A 25,438-nucleotide genomic window follows, 5' to 3' on the forward strand; every position below is an offset into this window, starting at 1 on the left:
AAAATATCTAGTAAAATATTATTTAATGTCATCATGGCAAAGATAAAATAAATCAGTTATTAGAAATGAGTTATTAAACTATTATGTTTAGAAATGTGTTGAAATCTTCTTTCCTTAAAATGGAAATTGGGAAAAAATAAACAGGAAGGCTAATTCTGACTTAACTATTTTAATTACACATGTATTATCATTTATTATGGTCTTTGGTTTCAAGTAATTCATGTTTAATTAATAAAAAATTTAATTTTGGATTAAATAAAACATTTTATTTACTCTTTATATGTATTATTTTATAATTATGTTAATGGTTATTATATGTATTGTATTACTTTTAATTTAATCTATGTTTATTTAATTGCTTTAAATTTATATTTATAATTTTATAATAAATTATACATATTATAATACATTTTGATTTAACAATAAATAATAAATAGCATGTTAAGAATTTTAAAATTATTTAAATGATTTGTTTTGTTATTACAAAGTACTTTATATCACATTTATTTTTCATTTCATTTATTTATTTTATTTACATGTGTATTATTATTTTTCAGTAAAAGATTAATAATAATTAGTTTAACTTTAAATCACATTTTGAATCAATCCAATTTTATGTACGTTTTTTTTTGTCTGTTATAATTGTTTTAATGATTTGATTTGTATTCATTATAATCTAGTTCCTGTTTGTTTAATTGTTTTAAATTTTAAGCATTTTTTTTGCATTTTACTATATTTTATAAATTTTTAATAAAATTTTTTATAATTACATTTAAATTTATTTTTAATATATTATTTTAATTTTTTTAATTATTCAAATAATTTATTTAGTTATTGCATATACTTTTAATCACATGTATAATTTATTTGCTTTTTTCATACTAATCTGCTTATTTGAATTTAATATTTTTATTCCATTCATTAATGCTAAAAATGCATTTACAGTTTATTAATGAATTTAAGTAAGTAGTTATTTATTTTAGTTTTTTCCCTTCTAAGTATTTCCTGTTGCTTTGTGAACATGTCTAGCGAATAAAAGTGTAGTTCTAGTTTGAATAAATTAGGAAAGTGCTGAACATGGCAACTCTATCTAGTTGCTACTTTTTAATGAGTGCTTTACCCAAAATGACAATCCTGTCATTACAAATTCATCCCCACGCTGTTTCAATTCTGCGGGATGTATTTTTTAAAGTCCGTTTTGCAGCAGAGCAGGAAAAAACCTCAGATTTAGATGAACATAAAGAAGAATAAATGACGACAGGAGCTTCATTTTGGGCCGAACTCTGCCTTTAACCTGATGCAATGTAATGCAGCTTTTGCAAAGCGAATCTACAGTACCTGACAGTCCACCCGCGTCCTGCAAGAGTTCGCAACAATGCCAAAAATACATTCCTTTAAATCCCAAGGTCAGCAAGAAGATAATGGTCTCATCTTTAAATCAAACCAAAATATATAACGGTATGCGTTACAGAAATGACTGTTTTAATATTTCTGCTTCAAACTCTCATGTTTAATTCAAAGTGTTACTTGACGTTTTCTAATTTGTTGTGAAAATGCATTATTTTTTCCAGTGTGTGAGAAACTAAATTGACTTTTTTATTGCACAAGAAGCCAAGTCGACTGCAGGAAAAAAAAAAGGTTTAAACAATGCTGAAAACCATAGTGTTGGCCATTAGCAGAGCTGGAGTTGAATTCAGGCACCGACTGAGACACACGGTGAAGCGACATGCATCATCTCACTGATTAGTTTGTGTCTTTAATGAATCCTAACAAATTGGATCAAGCAAACAGAAAATCAGAGAGATTTCTGAAGGATCGTGTAATGCTAAAGACTGGAGTAATGATGCTGAAAATGCAGCTTTGCGTCAAATGATTAAATTACATTTTAAAATATATTCAAATCGAAATCCATTATTTTGAATTAATGCCATGTCACACTATTGCTGCTCTGTATTTCAGATCAGATAAATGCAGCTTTGGTAGAATTTGGGTCTAAAATTCTTTTAAAAAATCGCAAAAAAAAAACAAAAACAAATGAGATCAGTCGAAATTACATAAAAGGTTTATTTAAAAAGACATTATTACATTATTATTATTATTATTATTATTATTATTATTATTATTATTATTATTGTTGTTGTTGTTGTTGTAGTTGTTGTTATTTTTATTATTATTATTATTATTATTATTATTATTATTATTATTATTATTATTTTAATTAAATGATACATTTTAGTTAACTTATTTTGGGGTATTTTTTTTTTCCTTTTTTTTCTTTCTTTTTTGAACATATGCAAAACAAAACTACAACTACAAAACTAAATGTCTAACAAAAAACAAAACTGCATTTGCAGAAATATACATATTGCAAAAGCCATAAACCAATGTGCTACAAACGACACAATATGGCAAGGCCAGTAAGACATTTGGTGACAACAAACACACATGAATGTTTGTCCATACAGACATTTAAATCATTTAGAATCTTAAACTCTCACAGTAAGATTTGTATTGTCCGAACATGTTGACCAATTGCGAATAAATGTATCAGTTGTGCAGTGGCTAATCATGTAAGATGTTCCAGGGGAATAATTGAATGCCATTCTTAAAGACATTTTATTGATGGATAAAAGATTTTCTGTGCACAGTTCTTGAGTGGCACCAAATAGAAACCACAAAACTACATAAGTGTCTGTGATGAGCAATCATGACGTACAAAAACAACATCTCTCTGAAACATACAATTAAATGGATCAAAGGATATAATGTATTTCATGTTTGTGAAAATGTAAACAGCGCCCTCTAGTGGATTTGTCTCCTGAAATGTGTAGCGGAACGTATGGGGAGCAACGTATTTCACATTTTGTAAAAATGTAGACTGAGGCATGCATTTACTATAAGCCTGGGCTAGTAAATTCAGCTTTGCATCACAGTACCAAATTATATATTAGATAAAAAATAAATAATAAAATAAGTAATAACCAAATAATGCTTTTTTATATGTTTTAAAACTGAAAAACATTACTTATTTTACAAAATTTCTGATCAAATAATGACAATACAGCTTTTGTAAGCATAAAAGCCTACTTTTGATTATGAGTATCAAACATAAACAACATAATAGTTTCATAAATAAGTCATGCCACTTGTCATTCGCCACTTAGAAAACTGAATAGTACTTAATACTACAATTTCCAATGAAAAACGATTATATCTAGCACATTTTTAGTTGTGTAGCAAGCAAAACTTGTCATAATGTGCAATATTTCATGCATGCAATGATTGCTGGTCTCACTCTCTAACGCACTTTTTCCTAAAGCCACTACTGTATGCTTAGTTTGGCCGGTGGCGTGCATTATAACACTTATTACTAAGCCATACTTGCATGCTATTTCAGAGTGAGTATTCAAGGTAGCATGGCAAATAATATAGCTCGTCACAGGTTGTCATTGTTAAAAAAGGAACCTAAGTGATTTGAATATAAAAGCATCTTCAGCTCAGTAAAACAGGCTAGGCAGAATAGCACTATTTACTGATGTTTTGTTGTTAAACTAAAATATAAATCTACATTACCGATGCTGTAAAAGGCCCTTATGGAACTGCAAATATTCACATCAATCTATCGTTGGAAGATTTCAGTGACTGTACTACACATCTGTGCATATAACCCATTCATAACAAAGCTCACTCTACATCAGCTTTGAGGGACTAAAACAGAACATTACCTGTCTAAAAGAAATACTTCAGCCATGGTGTCGTCCTTCCTCCAGCGAGCAAAACTACCTTCAATATTGATTCAGGATTTTAAAGAGTTTTTATTCAGCGTGCAAACGGCAGATCTACGTAAACGGGGTGAGCAGATGTTCAAATCTACATTTGTTGACAGACAGTTTGAGCTATTTATCAGAATTATTGAAATTATCGGTACGACAACAGCCCCTTTTACACATACAGACCTTTCCGGAAAATTGCTGGTAATATCGGTCCGACAAAAGCCCCTTTTTACACATACAGACCTTTATGGAAAATTACCAGCAATTTTCCGGAAAGCTCTGTATGTGTGAACAGGCCCTTTTTGAAAGTACCGGTAAATTCGTTCTGGCTATTTTCAGGAAAGAGAAGTTGTAACATTACCGGTCATTTGCCGGAATGCTGCACTGTGTGAATGGAGAAGTAAGATTGCCGGAAAGAGCGCGTACACTTCTAGAATGTGCTGACGGGAGACGTCTACTCTAGCCAATCAGAACAGTCAGACGCATTCACGTCTGCGCAGTTTATGAAAACAAAAGCCTTTGAATATTTTTTCAGAAACATTTAGCTGCTAGATGTTAGCCAGAAAACGTTGATATGTTCCTTCTTAATGCCAACTGTGTAAATAATTATCGATAAGATGCTTATGATAAGCCAATGTTTGTTTACCTTCAAGCTCTGCTTCAAGTTGCTTGACGGGTCGCGTGTGCCCGTGAAGCAGCCCGTGAGTGCCTGCACACACACATATCATGTACATCTCGACATGCGAAAGTGTTTCTCTATATGTTTTCATCGGAGTTGTTCACAATACTCATCTATCCACAGAGTTTGTAATGTAGTCAGATATTTACAAATACAACCCTAGCCGTTTAGAGCTCATTTCTGGTTAACAATGTCAGAATTTACCAGTATTTTGGATTGGATGTGTGAATGGTCTTTTCCGGAAAAATTCTGTAACGTCCTTGCCTGTGTGAACAGCACTTATTTGAATTTACCAGTATAGTCGTTCCGGAAATTTTCCGTATATTTATTGGTATCACAGTGTGAAAGGGACTAATATTTAATTGGATGAACATTTTTTTAGTTTTATGCCTCATCCAGAATATAAAAATACACATAAATACGTTAAGATCATTTACTCTAATCATTACTATTGAAATGTAAAGAGACTTTCAACCAGCACAACAAAACTTGTTTCTGAAGACAATCACCTACTGCACCTTTAATAGAGCTGTAGCTGTTTTATAAAGCAGTAACATTGACACAAGAGGCATGTGGTGAAGTGATGTCCATCATCTGCTGGTTGGTTTGCATCTTTAACGAATCCTGAAAAATTGTATCAAACAAGCAGAGAGAAACGCCGACTCTGGCCAAACACATGTGAAGCCGAGGGGAAAAGCAGCGGATGAAGAGATTTCTCCGTGAGCCGAGTGTTGTCATACATCATTTAACTGCACTTTTCTGAAGCAGAGCATTGTGGGAAAGGTGTCTTCAGTTCCTGCTTCATAAAGGTGACTTGAGCTTCTGAACTGAGTCTCTGAGCATCTCCACTCTGAACAGCGTCATACATCATTTTCCATTTCATAGCTCACATTTCTGCTCACCGCCGCCGCTTAGCAGAATAAATAACAAGAGGAACAGTGGAAACTGCTGGACTACTGCTTTACTCAGCTACTGTGCAACACACACGTACACTCTCACACACACACACAAACAGAGAGATACACACATACAGTGTATCCGGAAAGTGTTCATACCACTTTACTTTTTCCACACTTTTTCATGTTACAGTCTTATTCCAAAATGGAAGTTAATTGATTTCTTCAACATTCTACACACAATACTCCATAATGACAATGTGAAAAAAAGAGTTTTTAAAATTGTTGCAAATTTTACAAATGAAAAACCTGAAAAATCACATCAGTATTCACATCCTTGGCCGTGGAGCTCTAAATTGAGCTCAGGTACATTTTATTTCCACTGATCACTCTTGAGATGTTTCAGCAGCTTTATTGCAATTCACCTGTAGTAAATTCAGTTGGACATGATTTGAAAAGGCATACACCTGTCTATATAAGGGCCCAGGGTTGACAGTGCATGACAAAGGACAAATTAAGCATGAAGACGAAGAAATCATCTGTAGACCTCCGACAGGATTGTCTCGAGGCACAAGGCTAGGGAAGGTTACAGAAACATTTCTGCTCCTCTGGAAGTTCCAATGAGCACAGTGGCCTCCATCATCCGTGAGTGGAAGATGTTTGGAACCACCAGGACTCTTCCTAGAGCTGGCCGGCCATCTAAGCTGAGTGATCAGGGGAGAAGTTGCCTTAGTCAGGGAGGTGATCAATAACCTGATGGTCACTCTGTCTGAGCTCCGGTGTTCTTCTGTGCAGAGAGGAGAACCTTACAGAAGGACAACCATCTGTGCAGCAATCCACCTGTCAGATCTGTATTGTAGAGTGGCCAGACGGAAGACACTCCTTACCTGGAAATTGCCCAAAGGCATCTGAAGGACTCTCACCAGGCTAATACCATCACCAGGATAATACCATCCCTACAGTGAAGCACTGTGATGGCAGCATCATGCTCTGGGGATGTTTTTCTGCTGCAGGGACTAAAAGACTAGTCAGGATAGAGGAAAAGATGAATGCAGCAATGATCAGAGACATCCTGAATAAAAACCTGCTTCAGAGTGCTCTTGATCTCAGACTGGGGCGACGGTTCATCTTCCAGCAGGACAATGACCCAAAGCACACCGCCGAAATATCAATGGAGTGGCTTCACAACAACTCGGTAAATGTCCGTGTGTGGCCCAGCCAGAGCCCAGACCTAAATCCTATTGAACATCTCTGGAGAGATCTGAAAATGGCTTTACATCGTTGATTTCCATCCACCCTGATAGAGCTTTAGAAGTACTGCAAAGAGGAATGGGCAAAAATTCACTAAGACAGGTGTGCTAAGCTTTCGGCATCATATTCAAAAAGACTTGAGGCTGTAAATGCTGCCAAAGGTGCATCAACAACGTATTGAGCAAAGGCTGTGAATACTGATGTACATGTGATTTTTCAGTTTTTTAATTTTTAATAAATTTAAAAAACTTTTTTTTTTTCACATTGTCATTATGGGGTACTGTGTGTAGAATTCTGATGAAATAAATAAATTTAATCAATTTTTGAATAAGACTAACATGAAAAATGTAGAAAAAGTGAAGAGTTATGAATACTTTCAGAATGCATTATATGCACACATTCACTCACACGCGCAAACACACACGCAGCAAGAGACAGGCACACACTCTCTCTCTTTCATGCACACACACATACGGGGAGAGAGAAAGAGACTGTAGTTGTAAATTGACATTATCAGTGTGTCTTGATTTATTGACGAACAGTTCTTTCAGTGCGCATGTGTGCTGCTCCTCTTTTATTCAACATGGAGAGATGATTGAGTCTCCTTCCCTCCGTCAGAGATGAGTTTACACTCTTCTGTTGAACATATACACTGGCAGGAGTGTTTGAATGATTATAACACACAGTACGAGCGCACACGCTCGCAAGTGTTTGACGGCGTCTCTTTCACTCGGCAGTGCTCAATTATTAATGCTCAATGTGCCTTACTGATCAACAGCTGCAGACAACCTGTGACACTCTGTCTGAACGACGTGTGTGTGTGTGCGCGTGTGTGTGTGTGTGTGTGTGTGTAATCATGCACTGTATGAGTGTGTGTGTGTATTTGTGTGTGTGAGGTTGTGTGTCTGTCTGTCATTGTGTGTGTGTTTGTGTGTGTCTGCCTCTGTCTCTCTATCTGTGTGTGTCTGGGTCTGTTTGCGAGTAGATGTGTTTGTGTGTGTGTGTGCGTGTGTGTGTGCGTGTGTATGAGAGAGAGAGAGAGAGAGAGAGAGAGAGCATGTATTGTGTGTGTGTGTGTGTGTGTGTGTGTGTGTGTGTGTGTGTGTGTGTGTGTGTGTGTGTGTGTGTGTGTGTGTGTGTGTGTGTGTGTTGTGTTTCTGAGTGTGTGTCTATGAGAGAACTTGTGTACACATATGTGTGTGTCTGTCTCTGTGTTTCTGTGTGTGTCTGTGGGCAGTTCCAGCTATATTGAGCTGCTGAATCATAGGTGACGGTGGTTGATGATTGTGCCGATATGAGTCTTTCTTTCTGTCTGCTGCTGCTTCTGCCGGCATCTCGTTCTGCCGGTGTCACACTCACACACACACACACTTGAAGAAACAGCTCAGGTAAAACATTGAAAGTCCTCATGTACTCATCATCACGTTATTGAACACCTTCAGTCTGAACGCTTTATACTCGACTGCCATTTACAACCATTAGTTCATGTTTTCCTTCAGCAAGGACACATTCAATTGAGCAAATGAGTTGCTGAAGGCATTTATAATGTGATCAAATATTTCTGTTTTAAACATATGCTGTGCTTTTGAATTTTCTTCCCACAAAAGCCAAAAGAGATGCACATATATGAAACACAGGTGAATACTGGTTTTGGAAGTTCGTGTGTTTGTGTAAAACTCTTGTTATGATGTTTCCACTTGTTCATTTCTGTTCATAAGTGGTGGAATTCACAAAAAAACATTCAAAGGGGACCTAATTTACCCCTTTTCAAGATTTAATATAAGCCTTTTTGTGTCTCCAGAATGTGTCTGTAAGATTTCAGCTCAAAACACTCATCAGATTATTTATTATACCTTTCTGAACATGGGAAATTTAGGCAGTTTGGGCATTGTAGCTGTTTTTGTGGCTTGTGCCTTTAATGCAAGTGAGCTGGTTCTTTCTATCACCGTTCCCACGTGCATGTCAGAGAAATAGAAATTGCTCTGTATTATTTATGCATGTAGCCTTCACTTAGATAAACAGCACAGTGACAGACAAGAATGACGCAGATCTCCCTTACTACAGTAAGAACTTCCCCTATGGTTATTTGATACATTTGTTGTGGAGTTAATTCAAGCTTTTCTGCAAAGATGAGTCACACACAATGTTGTTTTTTAGCACGGAAAATATGACAAGATATAATATACACTGCTCAATGGATATCCGTTATGTTAATGTTGAAAATAAACCTGATTTAAGTCCACAAACTGGAATTAACGCATCTTTTTTTTATAATTGTACTATATGGCTGTGGTGATGAATTACAAAAACGATTTTGCCGTCTTTATTACAAATTTCTTGCACTGATTTAAAAAACATTTTAAACTTGTAAAATAAATTGTTGAGATGCAGCTGATCACAGAAAGCTCAACAGATCTTTTTATCCCAGTTGCTTTGTGCACGTCCTGTCTTGTGGATATGATTATACACATTACTACAGAGACATGTTAATATGCGGCTGTCAATCAATTTGGTGGGTATAGGGAAATCGCACTCCTATGTCACAATGAGGTCAGCCTCAAATAGAAGGTGATTGGATCCTATTTTAATGTCAGGACATTTTAAAAAATAGACTTATTGAGCCCTATCATACACCCGGCGCAATGTGGCGCAAGGCGTGACGCAATTGTTATTTGCTAGTTTCAGCTTAGCGCAAGAGTTGTTTTGAGGTGTTGCGCCACGCTGTTTTAATAGCAAATGCATTTGCGCTCATATGTGCGCCCATAGGCGTTCTGGTCTAAAAAAGCAGGCGTGTTTTGGCGCGTTGCTATTTTGAGAAACTGTAATAGTCTGTTCTTTAGACCAGAACAAAGCCGGTCTATTGTCCGGCGCAAAGTGCGGCTTGCTTACACACTGCTTAATGCACACAAGATGTAGAGCAATACGGAATTATATTTACATATGAAAAATTATTAAAATATTAAGGATATATATAGGATATAATAAGGATATATATAGGATATAAATATAAAGGATTAAAATATTACAAAACATGTTATTTTCTAGCCTACATGAATTTAAAAACCACTGCCTTGAATCCTTCATCTCGGGAGGCTTTTTCAGTTCATTCGATTTGCTTTTGTATAATGTTATTATTATTAGCAGTATTATTTATTATATCCATATTTATATTTGTTTTTATTAAAAACCAGCTTAGATTTGTCCACCTGTCAGGTTTTAGACCATATGGGCTCAGCATGTGTATTAGGATATAACTCAGTTGTTTGAACACACTTCGTTATTATTGTTCATTTATTCGTTTGCTGGAAATTAGAACTAAACTTAGAAATAGTTTTGAAACAAATCTTTGCACTTAACAAACGAAATTAATTATTTATAGGCTAATTGATGCCTGTGTGTCTTTGCGTTTAATTTTTAGTTTAATTTGAAAAAGTGTCAGTAGTATAAACTAATTTTACTTAAACACAATTACAACACTGGTAAATCAAGTTATCCTTATAATTCATTTTACTATATATGTATATGTGTATGTGTGTGTGTGTGTGTGTGTGTGTGTGTGTGTGTGTGTGTGTGTGTGTGTGTGTGTGTGTGTGTGTGTGTGTGTGTGTAGTCAGAATTATTAACCCCCTGAAGTTTTAGCCCCTTTTTTCTTTTTCTTTTTTTCCAATTTCTGTTTAATGGAGAGAAGATTTTTTTTTTCAACAATTTCTAAACAGAATAGTTTAATAACTCATTTCTAATAACTGATTTATTTTATCTTTGCCATGATGACAGTAAATACTATTTGACTAGATATTTTTCAAGACATTTTTATACAGCTTAAAGTGACATTTAAAAGCTTAACTAGGTGCTTAAAAGGGGCTAATAATTTTGATCTTAAGTTGGTTCTTTAAAAATTAAAAACTGCTTTTATTCTAACCGAAATAAAACATTATCAGACATTCTGTGAAAATTTCCTTGCTCTGTTAAACATCATTTGGGAAATATTTTTAAAAAATATATATTTATTCAATGGGGAGCTAATAATTCTGACTTCAACTGTATATAAAGAAACTGGTTATTTATAGTGTGTTAGGAACCATTTGATTGGTAAATATGTTCTAATGTGGGACAAGCTGTGATCAATCATAAGCATGTGATCCTCTCAATATTATAAATAAACTTCATAGATAGATAGATAGATAGATAGATAGATAGATAGATAGATAGATAGATAGATAGATGGATAGATGGATGGATGGATGGATGGATGGATGGATAGATAGATAGATAGATAGATAGATAGATAGATAGATAGATAGATAGATAGATAGATAGATAGATAGATAGATAGATAGATAGATAGATAGATATGCTTAAATAAATTCAGCAATCTTTATATGGGCTAATTAATTAAAATTAATAAACAACTTTTGTTTACCAAAAATGCAATTATTGTAACATTACTAAAAGTTCAAAGGGAAAACTTAAAATATAAGATATAAATATAAAAGTAATTCAAACTGTTTTGAACCACTATAATATTTAGTACATGCTATTAAAATGCTCTTTATATTTTAATTTTGGAAGCCAAATTAAAGTTCCTTAAACATTTTATACGAAATTATATGAAAAATAGTTGTACATTTTTTAAGGGTTACAAAATATTATTTTCTCAGATAAATGCTTTTCTCAATATTCTTTTCATCAAATAATCTTATAAAAGTATCTTGGTTTTCACAAAATGATGTTTTCAGCATTGCTGTCATTAGATTACAAGAATGACCTTGTGGCTCTGAACACTGCTGAAATCTTAACTTTGCTTCCAAAAATAATTAAAGATTTAAAAAGAAAAGCTGTTGGGTGGGTGGGGGTACACATAGGGATTTCTTTTAGAAAAGTGATGTGAGCAAGGTCACAAGGTCCAAAATGACCAAAAAAGCTCCATAAAACTTCTATAAAAGCATCTGAATGAGTCATGCAATATTATAGTGTGAGAAACCGGCTGAAATTTGAGTCATTAGTCACTGAAGCAGCTCATGACCTCTGCTGATCTGCAAAGCCCACAGCGCGTCTTCCTCCTCTGTACTGTATGCATCATATATGCAAATCATGCACTCGCTTGCCTACTGTAATTTGGGCTTGATGTATGGCTGTTTCTGCAACCATGGGCTTCTCGGACCCTGTGGAATTAAAAAAAGAAAAAGAAAAAACAAAACACTTTTAAACTCTCAATAGTTCATCTATTTTGCCCACTTAAATTGCCCACAAGTGCACTGTTTTAATAACATTTTAAATCATGTTTCATTTCTTTTGTTTTATAATTTATCTCAAATGTAAATTGTGTTGAATTAGCATTGTCCATGAACTGTTACATAAATTTGTTTTATTTTTAGACTTAGATCACATGAGAAATTTGTTGGTTTTGCAAATGATATCACAATATTTTTGTGTATAACTCAATAATGTTATATTTTTACAGTGACATTTTAGACATTATTTATAGAATATGTGATTAGTTATTTTAAAAAGTGAATAAATCCAAACTATAAAATTTTATAAGTATGTTTAACCCTTTTATGCATAAGATCACACCGGTGTGATCAGCCTTGGCTGGTCCATGAAGTGTACGATGACACCGGTGGGGTTAGAGTGCACATCATCACTGCTAAAATTCAGATCTGATGGCGCGCACTAAGGCACAGAAAGAGATTCACATCGCTTTTCATAAATCACAATTTATTTGTGCTTTCAAACAAATAACATTTATTTTAGGTTTCAGACATTCAAATACTCACAACTGCAAGCAAAACATACCATTTAAGGTTTGTAAAATACACACGGATGTCTATGGACATGGCAATAATAATTTTTTTTCAATGTAAGTGGATGATGTGCTTTGTTTACGTAAGATACACACTCTTTATCTTATTAACATATTTTCTTGATTTCTCTTCCAGATAAACAGTTCTCAGAAGAAAATTATGAATAAGCATGGCGTAAATCCAGCAGCTCAGATCTCTCCTGCGGTTGTTGCTAGAAGGGATACAGCAGTGATCGTAAGTTAACATAATAATATTAGGTTTTATTAAGTTACGCTTCACGATAATACGCTTTATGATGAACTTGACACAACACCATTGTGTACTTTAGAATGCAATGAAAGTAAGGTCACACAAAAAACTGGAGGGTCAGCTGGAAAAGGTTAATTATTTACTTAATGTAAAGCAATTGATTTTTCTCTCTTTTTTTAAGTAAATTCAACTAATCACTATTTACAGTGTACTATAATGATGGCCTTTTCATTTTTAGGTTAATTTTGGTTAATTAGGTTAATTTTGCTGTGGAAATTACCAAATTTTTCTGATGCATGAACTGTTTTAATGCAAAAATGCAGTCATTTTCTTTTGAAAAAAAATTATTGATTTTATATATATATCCTCCCGAGACCCAAATATATATGTATATATATATATATATATATATATATATATATATATATATATATATATATATATATATATTGTGATTTCCTGCATCCTTTAAGTTAAAAATAATACATGTGTGTTTAGAGTTTTTACATTTTTTTATTTTTTTATTTTACAGCATGTCCACTGTAGTGGACCACAGGACTATTTTAGGTCAAAACGACCGCCTCTCAGACAACAAAACTGTACAGGATATGGCTGTAAAGGGATATTATTCCAATATTAATGTAACAAAAACAAAGCAAAAGGCATTTTTCCTTTTGTATTGAAATTCCTGAAACAGTTTATTCTGAAAGAGAGCTGAACCCAAAAAAAAAAAAAAAAAAGTGATGTAAATCCAAAACAAATTTAACATAAAAGCGATTTAACACTTTTTGTCATTCTCTAATTGTCTCTAATTCTCTAATTGTCTGATTGCCAGACTCTAAGTTGGAGTCTTCCTCTACTATTTCATAACGAATCCTCTCTGCTTCAGTTCTGCCTCCTACAACATGCAGTCAGTAATCACATTAAGATGGTCCTGGTGTCCACTATAGTGGACATTTAAAAAAGGATTATATTTTGAAACACAAACAAGTTAACAGCTTTGAAAGCTAAATTTATAGTTCCTGACACTTTAATAAACAAATATATATGTAATAATAATAGTAAAAAACATTTAAAAAGCCAAATTTCTTCCCATACTCTATTCTTTCCATAAAATGTGCTTTTTTATCAGCCATTTTGAATGCAGTGTAAGAAGTGGTTCCTAGCATGTCAGCCAATCAAATTGGATGTCCTCTGAACAGTATATATATATATATATATATATATATATATATATATATATATATATATATATATATATACAGGACTTTAAAATATATATATATATATATATATATATATATATATATATATATATATATATATATATATATTTTTTTAGTTCTTTCCTTTTTTAAAGTCTGTTTAGTTTTGTTTTTGTTATGTATTAGTTTTTACTTATTTTCTATTAGTGTTTTAAAAGCATTTTACAATGTGCAACACTTTTAACAGGACTTTCATACAACAACACTACCACATTCTGCAAGATTTTCATTAAAAAATGGGCTCATGGGACATAGAGATGCCTGCAGAAGTCTTCTAGAAGCCTCACATACGTCCTGCTGTACAGCTCTTGTGTTCATTATATGAGTGAGTCTCGGGCTGTGCTGAAGGCAAACTGACGTCCTGCTATATTGAGCTGCTGAATCATAGGTGACGCTGATGATGATTGTGACGATATATCTCTCTTTCTGTCTGTCTCACTGCTGGCTGCTTCTCTGATGCTATCAAACACTCTCTCATACACATCCACACATACACACACAGAAAGATATACAGCAGACAGAAAGAGATACAGCGCACTGAATCATCAGTAATCCACAATTCTCAAAAAAAAACTTTCCCAGCTGGTCCGTGCCAACACATTTACAGTGTAAACTCAAATCCATGTGTACTCAAATCCATGAACATTTGACGCACTTTAGAAGGATTAAAAAATCCAGGTTTATTAAAAATATGTGCCTTAGTGTTTATTTTTAACAAACATAAAAAAATGTGTTGCCCTGGGTACGTTCCATTGCATGGTTCAGATGTAAAATCCACTAGAGGGTGCTGTCTAAAATTTTAGCGAATCTGAAATATGTTACTTTGGGGATGTTTGTTGTATGTTTCAGATACATGTCTTTCTCGTACACGCCCACGAGAAGTCGGGCCTTGTTGTAGAGATCGCCTAGCAAACCAATGACCTAAACCTAACTAATAGTTTTTTCAAAAGCCAATGTAAGAGAAAAGGGCACAGCTACCACATACCTTTACTTTGCGTTTATATTGCTTTTATCTCTCTTTGTGGAACCATACTTTATCAAACTCAAACCTGAGCACTCTGCAACACAAGTGCAACAATGTACAATGTAAGCTACTGAGCAAACTGACCACAATAGAAAAGTTGTCCATATGGAGATAAATCATACCTGCCAACACTCCCATTTTTCCTGGTAGTCTCCCATATTTCAGACCCATCTCCCACCACCCTCCCGTTTTTGTTATTTCTCCCAGAACCCAAAATGAGCGAGTTTGAGCCACTTGTACATCCCGGAAGTGTTCAGGAAAAGCAAGCAAGCAGCGAAGAAACTCGACACAGAGGAACATTTACACCTTACTGCCAACTAGCGTTTCGGAAGTGTTAATGCAGACCAACAGAGACAGTGCGCAGAAGTATAAATGCACAGCCACGCGCGTTGCATGCGCCGTGGGTTACGCCGGTCACCTGACGCAGAAGTATAAATCAGGCTTTATTCAGTCACCTCACCCCCAAACCTAACAGCCTGGTCTCCTGGATTTTCAGGTGATGCAAACATATTCAATCATAAATAATTAGAAAAATGTTATTTTTAATTATAACATTTTACATTATTACTGTTTTACTACTGTATTTTGATCAGATAAACCAGGGGTACCCAATCTTTTATTTTACTTTTTTTACTTTTTATGAAGAGCCAAAAACCAAATCTGATTGAAGACTGTGGGTTGAATGTGAATATATCAAACTGTATTACAAATTTTCCATGAGTAATGTCCTAATTTATTTAAAATACTTAAAAATAAATAGAAACTGTTACTTTATTAATATAACTAAAGCATTATCAGTTTTATTTAGCATTTTATAATGAACTTATTACAGTGACTACATTTACATGGACATCAGTAATCAAATTATTTTCCTTAATCTGAATAAGACAATAATATGATGAAGGTGTTTACATGAGTTGCAAAATGTGGTGAGTCCTACACAAAAGTAATAGTTTAAGGTGTTTACATGTCTGTACTGCACTTCAATAATGCAGCTAAAATCAGCATACTCCACTTCTTAATTCGATTTGTGTTTAGTTTGATTATGACCTTAATAACATTAATCAAAAATAGCTGTTTACAAGGTCGACTTTTAATCCGAGTATTGTCTTAATCATATTAAAATTGCATTATTGGTGTCCATGTAAATGTACTCAATGAAAGCATAATCAATTGCATTTGTAATGCACTGGAGTCCAATGCTGAATGCACTAGTCAAGCTGCACTTGCCTTTGCATTGGTTTGCTTGTTGCTTTGTCTTCTGCATTCTTCTACTATCTGTTGACCGACAGTATATTAATTTTAATTTAATTTAAGTTTGCTCATTTGTTGCTTAACAATGAAACAAACAAATGAAAAGTTTCTTTAAATTATAAATGACAATCTCTATTGACAGGCAACATGGTAGCTCAGTGCTTAGCACTGTCGCCTCACAGCAAGAAGATCGCTGGTTCGAGTCCCGGCTGTGCCAGTTGGCGTTTCTGTGTGGAGTTTGCATGTTCTTCCCATGTTGGTATGGTTTTCCTCCAGGTGCTCCGGTTTTCCCCTCAGTCCAAAGACTTGCGCTATAGGTGAGTTGAATAAATTAAATTGGCCATTGTGTATGAGTGTAAATGAGTGTATGGATGTTTCCCAGTAATGGGTTGCAGTTGGAAGGGTATGGGCTGTGTAAAACATGTGCTGGATAAGTTGGCTTTTCATTCTGCTGTTATACTGCCGTGAAGAATAAAGGGACTGAGCCAAAGGAGAATGAATGAATGAATGAATGAATGAATCTCAATCAACGGCATTTAACAACCTCACCCTGTCATCCTCCATTCCTTCACAGATGGCATGGTGTTGCAAATCAAACGTTTCTATGGACCAACTTTGGCCAGCATGCCTTAGTTTAGACATCTCTAATATAAATACAGCCTGGTGATTTAATTTAAAAACAGTTTTAAAATCTTACCAGCGTCAAACTTCTATGTAATTTTTGAGCATTTCTTTTCCACAGAGTCTTGTATTTCTAATTGTATTTTTTTTTGATTGAGTAAAGGGACTAATCCTTCAACTTCTAAATAAACTACAATCGAAAGAGAAAGTAATTGTAAAATTTTTTAATTACTCTGATTATTTGTACTTGTACAGCACAATGGGCTTACGGGACCCCAAACACAAAAAAGTCAATTAAATTAATGTCAGTCGAATTAGATTTTTGCTCTTAATTTTGCTTTTCTTCTTTCCCTCTCTTTGTGTTTGAAAAAAAAAATCAATGAACCCTCAAAGTCATCAGCATCACTAAACTAATCGCTCAAACACTCACAAGGTTAGTTGAATTATATCAATATAAACAATTATTGTCACACACATGCAGGGTCTGTAGAAAATCTGTCCAAAGCTAATCTGCTTCCCTCTTCCAGCATGCCGCATGTGTGTGCGCTCAGAAACGAGTGGAGTTTTTTGTCGCAGTCCCTGTTGCTTCCCTGTGTTTGTGTTTCTGAACACTCTTAACAATTGACCTCTATCTTCCTGCAGTTGATTAGAATCTTAATTTGTTGTAATATTATTTGCTCAGATCAGCTCATTTCCCTCAGGTCTCCGCCGGAGCTGCTGCAGACCGAGTCAGTTTGTTTCATTCATTTGTTCGGTGTCAAACTTGTTTTTTGATCTTGGCCTTGAATCATCGAGTCTGGATGGAAATGTAATCTAGTAGGATTTGCAATTAGTGTGAATAACAATTCAGCTGGTCAAAGTGCAGAGTATCCCGCATGCAAGGTCAGTGGGTTTGAATCCAATTTGCATGCGGTGTGAGTCCATTTGATCAAGTTGGCAAATCAAGTCATACAAATCATTGTAAACAGGGGGAAATATGTGAAAAATAAGAATGGGTGAATGGAGGGGCTTCTGAGAAAGTGTTTTTGCCTAAATAATATGGTATTTCATAGTTAAGGTTAATACATTTGTCTTTGCACACATAAGTAATACATTTAACAATATTTTAAAGTATTATTACACACAAAAATGTGCATCAAACGCATCACTAAATTGCCAGATGCATACCAACAACCAAATTCCACAAATTTGAGACCATAAATCTCCATAATTCCAGCAGTCAGAGACCACCAATCACCAGAATTCATCCATTTACCAAAATTCCATCAAACAGAGAACACCAATCAAAAATACCAAAATTCCATGATAATTCCATATACCACAAACCCCTTAAATTCCACCATTCAGAGACCAATCTCCAAACATCCACCAATTACCACAGTTTCACCAATCAGAGACCACCAAATTTCATCCAATTACCAAAATTCCACCAATCACCAAAAAATTCCTAATAACCAGAATTACAACAACCAGAGACTAGCAAACACCAAAATACCACCAACCAGAGACCTCCAGTGACCAATATTTAAAAATTACCCAAATTTCACCAATCCCCAAGATTCCACTACCAACACAAAATCTACCAATCAGAGACTAACAATCCCTAAAATGTCACTAATAAATGTCACCAGACAAAGACTACCAATTACCAAAATTCCACCTATCACCAAAATTCCACCAATTATCAAAATTCCACCAATTACCAAAAAATCTACCATCAGAAACTACCAATCAACAAAATACCACCTAACAGAGACCTCCAATTACCAACTTTCACCAATCCAAGCCCACCATCACCAAAATTCTACTGATGACCCAAATTTCACCAATCAGGAACTACCAATCACTGCAAATCTACCAATCAGTAATTCCACCAAACAAAGACCTTCAATCACTCAAAATTCATCCAATTACCAAAATTCCACCAACAGACACCACTCACCAAAAAATCTTTCATTACCAGATTTCCAACAGAGACTGGCTTACACCACAATTCCACCAATCAAAGACCAAAAATCAAAATTTATCTGGAAAACTTTTACTTCAACCATTCATGTGAAGAACATTGGAATGATGCACTCCCTGTGCTCTTAAAATACTTAAATATTTGTATATGCGTAACGTATGATGCTGGAACGTGAGAATCAATGTGCAGTTTAATAATAATCAGTAGTCAGGCAGGCAATGTTCAACATGTACAAACAGGTGCATAGGGATAATCCAAAAAATGTGGTCAAAACAGACGTAAGTTCAGGACAGGCGTCAAAGAATCAATATGAACAATAGGCAATCTAACAGTTCAAAAACACGGCGGGACAAACAGGAAAAAATGCTTTGTAATACTTATGGAATACAAAAAACAAGACTCAGCAACGTGTGTGTGAAAGGATGAATATAAAATCCAGGTAATCAGTCCATGATGGGTTGCCAGCTGTGTGTGTATGTAATCAGGTGGAACTGATCAGGAACTGGTGTGTGAGAGGTGCATGAGGGTATGTGTAGTTCTCCAGGGATCTGCAAGAATTAGACAGCTGGTGATCATGACAATATTGATATCTGACAACACACTTTAATCTGTTTTTATACATGCAGCCAACAACATATTTGAATTGTGAATACATGAATAAATTGTGAATTATGATTGTAGTTCTTTCCCTCTCTAAAGTGGTCAAGTTCTGAGTCTTGTACCTTTCTCTTTTTGTCAGATTGTGATGCAGTTAGTAATGTTGGAATTTCTTTTGTGTAGCTGGTTGGTCTGGTTCATGGCATAGCATTTTCTTAAATCTCAATAGGAAAAATTAATGGGAAAATACCTTGAGGACCAGTGATGCTAAAAAAGAAGTAAAATACGTGGGCGGGAACTAAATGACAAAACACCTTGACCAATCACATGCTCTTTAAATTCAAAACTCTTGAACATTCCAAGAGCGAATCCCTCAGACGGCGAGCTCCTCACGGAGATGTTTATGTTCAGCAGTGTGAATCGGCTGATAATGAAAGCGTGTAGAGGAGATGGATGGGGACTCGAGGGAAGCTGACGCAGCAGGTGAACCTTTCCCGTCCCCTTTAGGTGTTTCTATACATCGGGTTTAAATCTAACCAATCAATATGAGAGAAAACACCTCTCGAGTTCATTACCGGACACCTTCAGGCAGCTCTAGGAATTAATCATTAGCCTGCGCATTTAACTCAGCCACATTCCACTGGAGCTCTGCTAATGTTTAGACCAAGCGTTGATGCATATTAAAGGGACAGTTCACACAAAAATGAAAAGTCACTGTTAATTTATTCACCCTCAGGCCATTCAAGATGTAGGTGACTTCTTGTCTGGAGTAGAATATTAAAGAAGATTTTAAGTTGAAACTCTGGTCATCAGCAATTCATATATCGCAAGAAAACAACTACTGGCACATTTGAGAGTCAAAATCAATTAATTAATTAGGTTTGTCAAGCGCAAAGATTTGTTTCAAAACTATTTCTAAAGTCAGCTCTAGCATCCAGCAAACAAATAAATGAACAATAATAACAGAGTGTGGTCAAAAAACTGAGTTAAATCCAACACACATCCTATATGTCCCATATGGTCATGCACACGTCTCCAAAACCCAACAAATGGACAAATCTAAACTTGTTTTTATTCAAATAAATATGCATAATAATTAATACTGCTAATAATAATATTAACATTATACAAATGCAAATTGTCATGAATAAACTGAAAAAAAAGACGGGGGCATTGAGGGCAGTATATTTATGTAGAAAATATTAATTTTGTAACATTTTAATCCTTTATATTTGTATATGTGAAGATATTTGTGTATTGCTATACATCCTGTGTGTATTAAGCAATGTGTAAGCGGTTTGTTCATTGGCACATTCTATTTCAGTTCCTCAAAATAGCAACGTGCCAACCATGCGCCTTAACACTATCTCCTTTTTAGACCGGCACACCCATGAGACCACAAAGGAGCGAAAATGGATTTGCTATATACTGTACATGTCACAAAACGAGAAAATTATTCTTGCGCTGGTCTGAAAACAAATCACACTTAACACCGGGTGTTATTGCACCGGGTGTATGATTGGGCCCATAGTCTCATCCAAACAAATTCATTACTGTTTAACAGAAAAATGTTATCTACTGTGCATTTTATATGGCTTGAGGGCAGGGCTTTACGTTAACAACCGCCAACCCGCCAAATGCAGGTAGATTTCGGTGGTGGCGGGTAAGACAGACACTCCCACTAGCCACTTTGGCTGGTTGAAAATAATTTTTCCAGATAATAATTCTTAAAACCAGGGTTCGACAATAAGGATGGTCCGATATGCATGTACAGGCGAGCGAGAAGCAACACGACTAAAATAATTGTGTTAGCAACTTCATGCGAGCAAAGCAGGTGAATACCGAATGAGAGGATAATCACTTGCGCTAATAGCTTCGGTGATGCGCGCGACTGTTTATAATGCGTGCACGCTCCCGTTTCCTTTTGTCAAGCAAGTGTGTCTAGAAACACAACAGATGCGATTGATTCTCTTTTAAATAGACTGAACAAAAAGGGAGGAACATGCACCCACAGTCTTGCTGCTTTTAAGAGTTCCAGAGTTGACTTATTATAAGCAGCGCCAGTTGCTTTCGGTTTAACCATTCTTTGCAAAGATAGTTTCTGGGTCTATCATGCGTGTGTGATCATCCTTTCATTATCACACAGTATGTTTTTTACCTGCTTTCTTTTGCATTAATATGGTTTAATTATAATTTTTTTTACAATAACATTGCTTTTATCCCCATTTATGTGTAGTTAACTGGTGATCTGGGACCTTTAGCCAGGACATATGACTGTGCATATGTTTTGTTAAATAAAAAGTATAGTATTTAGCTATATTTTGCATGTTTTCACACATTTAAAATATGTGGCAAAGAAATAATTAACTGTTTATTTATGGTGTGGTCAGAGATAAATTGGGTAAATCCTTCATTTTGGGCTCTGAAAATTATGAAAACGAATTGTAATATATGAAATCCTGACCCATTTGCTCATGATTGAGAAACACACAAAAAGTGAAATGAATGAGGAGGCATGTAGAGATAACACAAACTCTAAATCAAGTAATTTTAGCATGTCAAAGTCATATTTATGTGTATAAAATATATTTTCCCAACAATAAAATTGTGGCTAGTGAAAATGGCGAGTGGCTAATAATGTTAGAAAACTACTAGCCACAGTGGCTGGTGGTCAGATAAGTTAATGTTAAGCCCTGCTTTAGGGTGAGCAAACTAACATATATTTTATCCTTTTAAGTGAGTGAGTTTTTTTTTTATTTATTTATTTTTTATTTTTTATGTAGACACTGTGAAGGTAGAATGTAACGCTACAACGCTCACATCCACCGCTTTTCTCTCCATCCTTCTCTCCATGACAGATGTTGCAGTGTCTCAAGGGTTTTTATTGGACAGTGCAGAAAGAACGAGGAGCTGTTAATATTTATCTCTTGCTCACACACACACATACACAAGCACGCACACGACTCAAAAGCCTCTTCCTGTGACCTTCAGAAGTGTCGTTACAATGGCTGGCAGACTGACTGGTGGAAACACTCTATAGTAGACACACATGCACGCACACGCACGGACGCATGCACACACACACACACACACACACACACACATACACACATACACACACACCAGACATATGGCTGGCTCATGTATGGATAAATCACAACTTTAATGTGGTTGGTTGATGAAGCATTAAAACAATTAACGGGTAGAGGTCATTTGAGATGGGAATCTCAGTAATGGCCGAATTGTCATTGGGATCTGAGCTTATCTCTCTAGCAATGATGCAAACATCTTTTGACACTTTCTTTAGACGGCTAGTGCATGGGAAACGAGCAATCTGTCATCATTTATGCACTTTCATGTTTAATTCTAGAGTTGAACACAAAGGAAGACGTTTCATGTCATTTTCAGTACATTTTTTGTACAATGAAAGTGGCCGCTTTTATTTTGGTAGCTCTTTTTTGGGTCAAGCAAAATGTGACAAAAATAATAACAAAAGGCACAGTGGGGATATACACTAACTAAATGTATATTATAGGTGGGCATAGATACATTTTTTTTTTTATTTAGATTATTCTCGGAATTGATCTAGATTAAAATGGCTCATTTAAATTGTGCCAAAGGCATTCAGAATATGTGTGCTACTCAAATAATAAGTCTTTGAGAACGGGTTTCTCAAGCCAGGTGGCGCATTGGACCAGGGGGTCATCTCCGGTTTCCATAATGCATCACAAACTGCTTGAGAAACTGTTCTACTGTGATAATTGGTGGTGAAAATAAATGATGTTCAATAAGATGTACTTGTGTTTACTAACTGTGTATTCAGTTAAACATGAATTTTGTACTGTAGGCCTACATAAGCTCAAAACAGCAAATTTTTTATTTTTATTTTATTTATTTATTTATTTTTTGATTACCTTAATCCGACTAAAGTCATAACTGAGCTACACAGAAATGGAATTAAAATGTGTGGAGTATGCATATATTAGTGGCTATATTGAAGTAAACACCACAATGTAGGAATTATCGCCCTATTTTCCCACAAAATCCACACACACGGCTGTCAGTAAAGGACCGCACACACACACGTCACGAAACGCAGAAGTTTTTTTTTCGACGTGCGTTATTAAATTCCATAACACTCTCACCAGTCCTTACTCCTTATTTGCTTCGAACACCCCAGTTTTTCACGGCGGTATGAATGATATGGTCATGAGCTAAAGTGAATCTGCCGAACTGCAGTTAAAGTCAGGCATCCTGCAGATTATATTCAGAAGGGCACTTTTTTTTGTCAGACGGCTCACCGGTCAGGTATACATCTGCGCTAAAATATCAAGGTTAAAGTCATTTTAGCTTGCTTAGAAAAGACCCAGCTCCCAACCCAACTTTGAGAATAGATTAACGGCTATATTTTTATTATCGCACGATAAGAGTCTCGTGTTAACGCAACACATAAACGCAGATAACGGCCCACTACTACTTTGAATTGAAACAGTACTTGAGCTACAAACATTAATTAGGTACCATTGGAAGGAAGACCCTTTCAGCTTTACTGTGGTCCATCAAAAAATTGTCATGCTAAAAAATATGAAAAGTTATACATTACGAAGTAATGTGAAAGAAAAATTGTATGGTGTTCAATGTTTGTTTTTTCATATACAAACACAGAAAAGCATTATTGCAAAGACCTAGAAAAAAAATATAGCTTGAAAGCCAAGTGTCTCATGAGTTTATATTTTTAATTTAATGAAGATAGCATGCAAAATTACACTTTAATATTTAAAATTATCCGTCTTTCGGATGACACATTAAACCGAGGTCCTGACTCTCTGTGGTCGTTAAAAATCCCAGGATGTCCTTCGAAAAAGAGTAGGGGTTTAACCCTGGCATCCTGGCCAAATCTGCCCACTGGCCTCTGTCCATCATGGCCTCCTAACCATCCCCATATTCCAATTGGCTTCATCTCTGTCTCCTCTCCACCAATCAGCTGGTGTGTGGTGTGCTGTCTGGCGCAAAATGGCTGCCGTCGCGTCATCCAGGTGGATGCTGCACACTGGTGGTGGATGAGGAGATTCCCCCCATTGTGTAAAGCGCTTTGAGTGCCCAGAAAAGCGCTATATAAATGAAAGGAATTATTATTATTATTATTATTATTATTATAAAATAATTATAGATACTTAAGTAATGTAAAAAAAAAAATTGCGCCGCATTAAACATTTTATTATTTCATAAACAAATATAATAAATTACTCCTGGAGCAATACAGAAAAGTAATAGGTCAAAAGCCACACATCTCCTGAATATATGATTTGAATCAGATGCCAATATTCTGCAAATTAAAATTTCTGCAATTATTTTTCTGAGACAATGTCTTGTGATTTTCTCTTATTCCTTGCCTGATGACCACACGTGGTGAAAGTTTCTAACAATTTTTTTAATCTTTTCATATACCACTTCTTTTTTTCTAATTGTAAAACAATAGACAGAAACGTATAGTATGAGTGATTTATTTGTGTGTGTGTGTGTGTGTGTATGCGGGTGGGGGGAGGGGGGGGGGGGGGGGTTGGTATGGGGACTGGGCTGGGCCAGACACTCTGTTCAGACCTCTCTCTTTCTCTCTCTCTCCTGATGACAGGGAATAACACAAGCAAAAGTGTCCCCAGCATGCCAAATACGCCTGAAATGTTTGTCTAGTATTTGTGCATGCAAACTCTTGAAGTACCTTTAAGTACCCTTAAGTTACAAAGGTGTACCTTTTGTAAATGCATCACCTCAGTGACATGTTTTGTATCTTTACTTGCAAGCATGTAGTGTCCATGAAATCATTAAAAATCCCCCGTCCCTCAAATGTATTTATTTTTAATTCCTTTTTTTTAATTTTGAACCATTGCGGTGCAGTGGCACAGTGGGTATCGTTGTCGCTTCATAGCAGGAAGGTCACTGGTTCAAGCCTCAGTTGGGTCAGTTGGCCTGTTTCCCCCACAAGTCTTACGACATGCACTCATTCCACAGTGGCGACCCCTGATTATTAAAGGAACTAAGCTGAAAAGTGAATGGATGAT

General features: G+C 35.4%; 1 long non-coding RNA gene across 32 annotated transcripts in view; it reads left to right on the forward strand.

Annotated features, from left to right (window-relative positions):
• LOC141377911 (uncharacterized) overlaps positions 1 to 25,438 on the forward strand; it is a 345,648-nt gene that overhangs the window by 244,894 nt on the left and 75,316 nt on the right. For 12 of the 32 annotated variants that reach the window (XR_015509837.1, XR_015509852.1, XR_015509838.1 and 9 more), the window contains 2 exons: positions 12,539 to 12,637; positions 16,338 to 16,512. This is a non-coding gene — a long non-coding RNA (uncharacterized LOC141377911). Of the gene's footprint in view, positions 1 to 12,538; positions 12,638 to 15,148; positions 15,438 to 16,337; positions 16,513 to 16,769; positions 17,136 to 25,438 lie in introns of those variants that run through there. The other 20 variants (XR_015509849.1, XR_015509846.1, XR_015509835.1 and 17 more) reach the window with 6 other exon arrangements.

The sequence above is a fragment of the Danio rerio genome, chromosome 15, assembly GCF_052040795.2.
Source record: "Danio rerio strain M-AB ecotype USA chromosome 15, GRCz13ab, whole genome shotgun sequence".
Taxonomy (NCBI): Eukaryota; Metazoa; Chordata; class Actinopteri; order Cypriniformes; family Danionidae; genus Danio; species Danio rerio.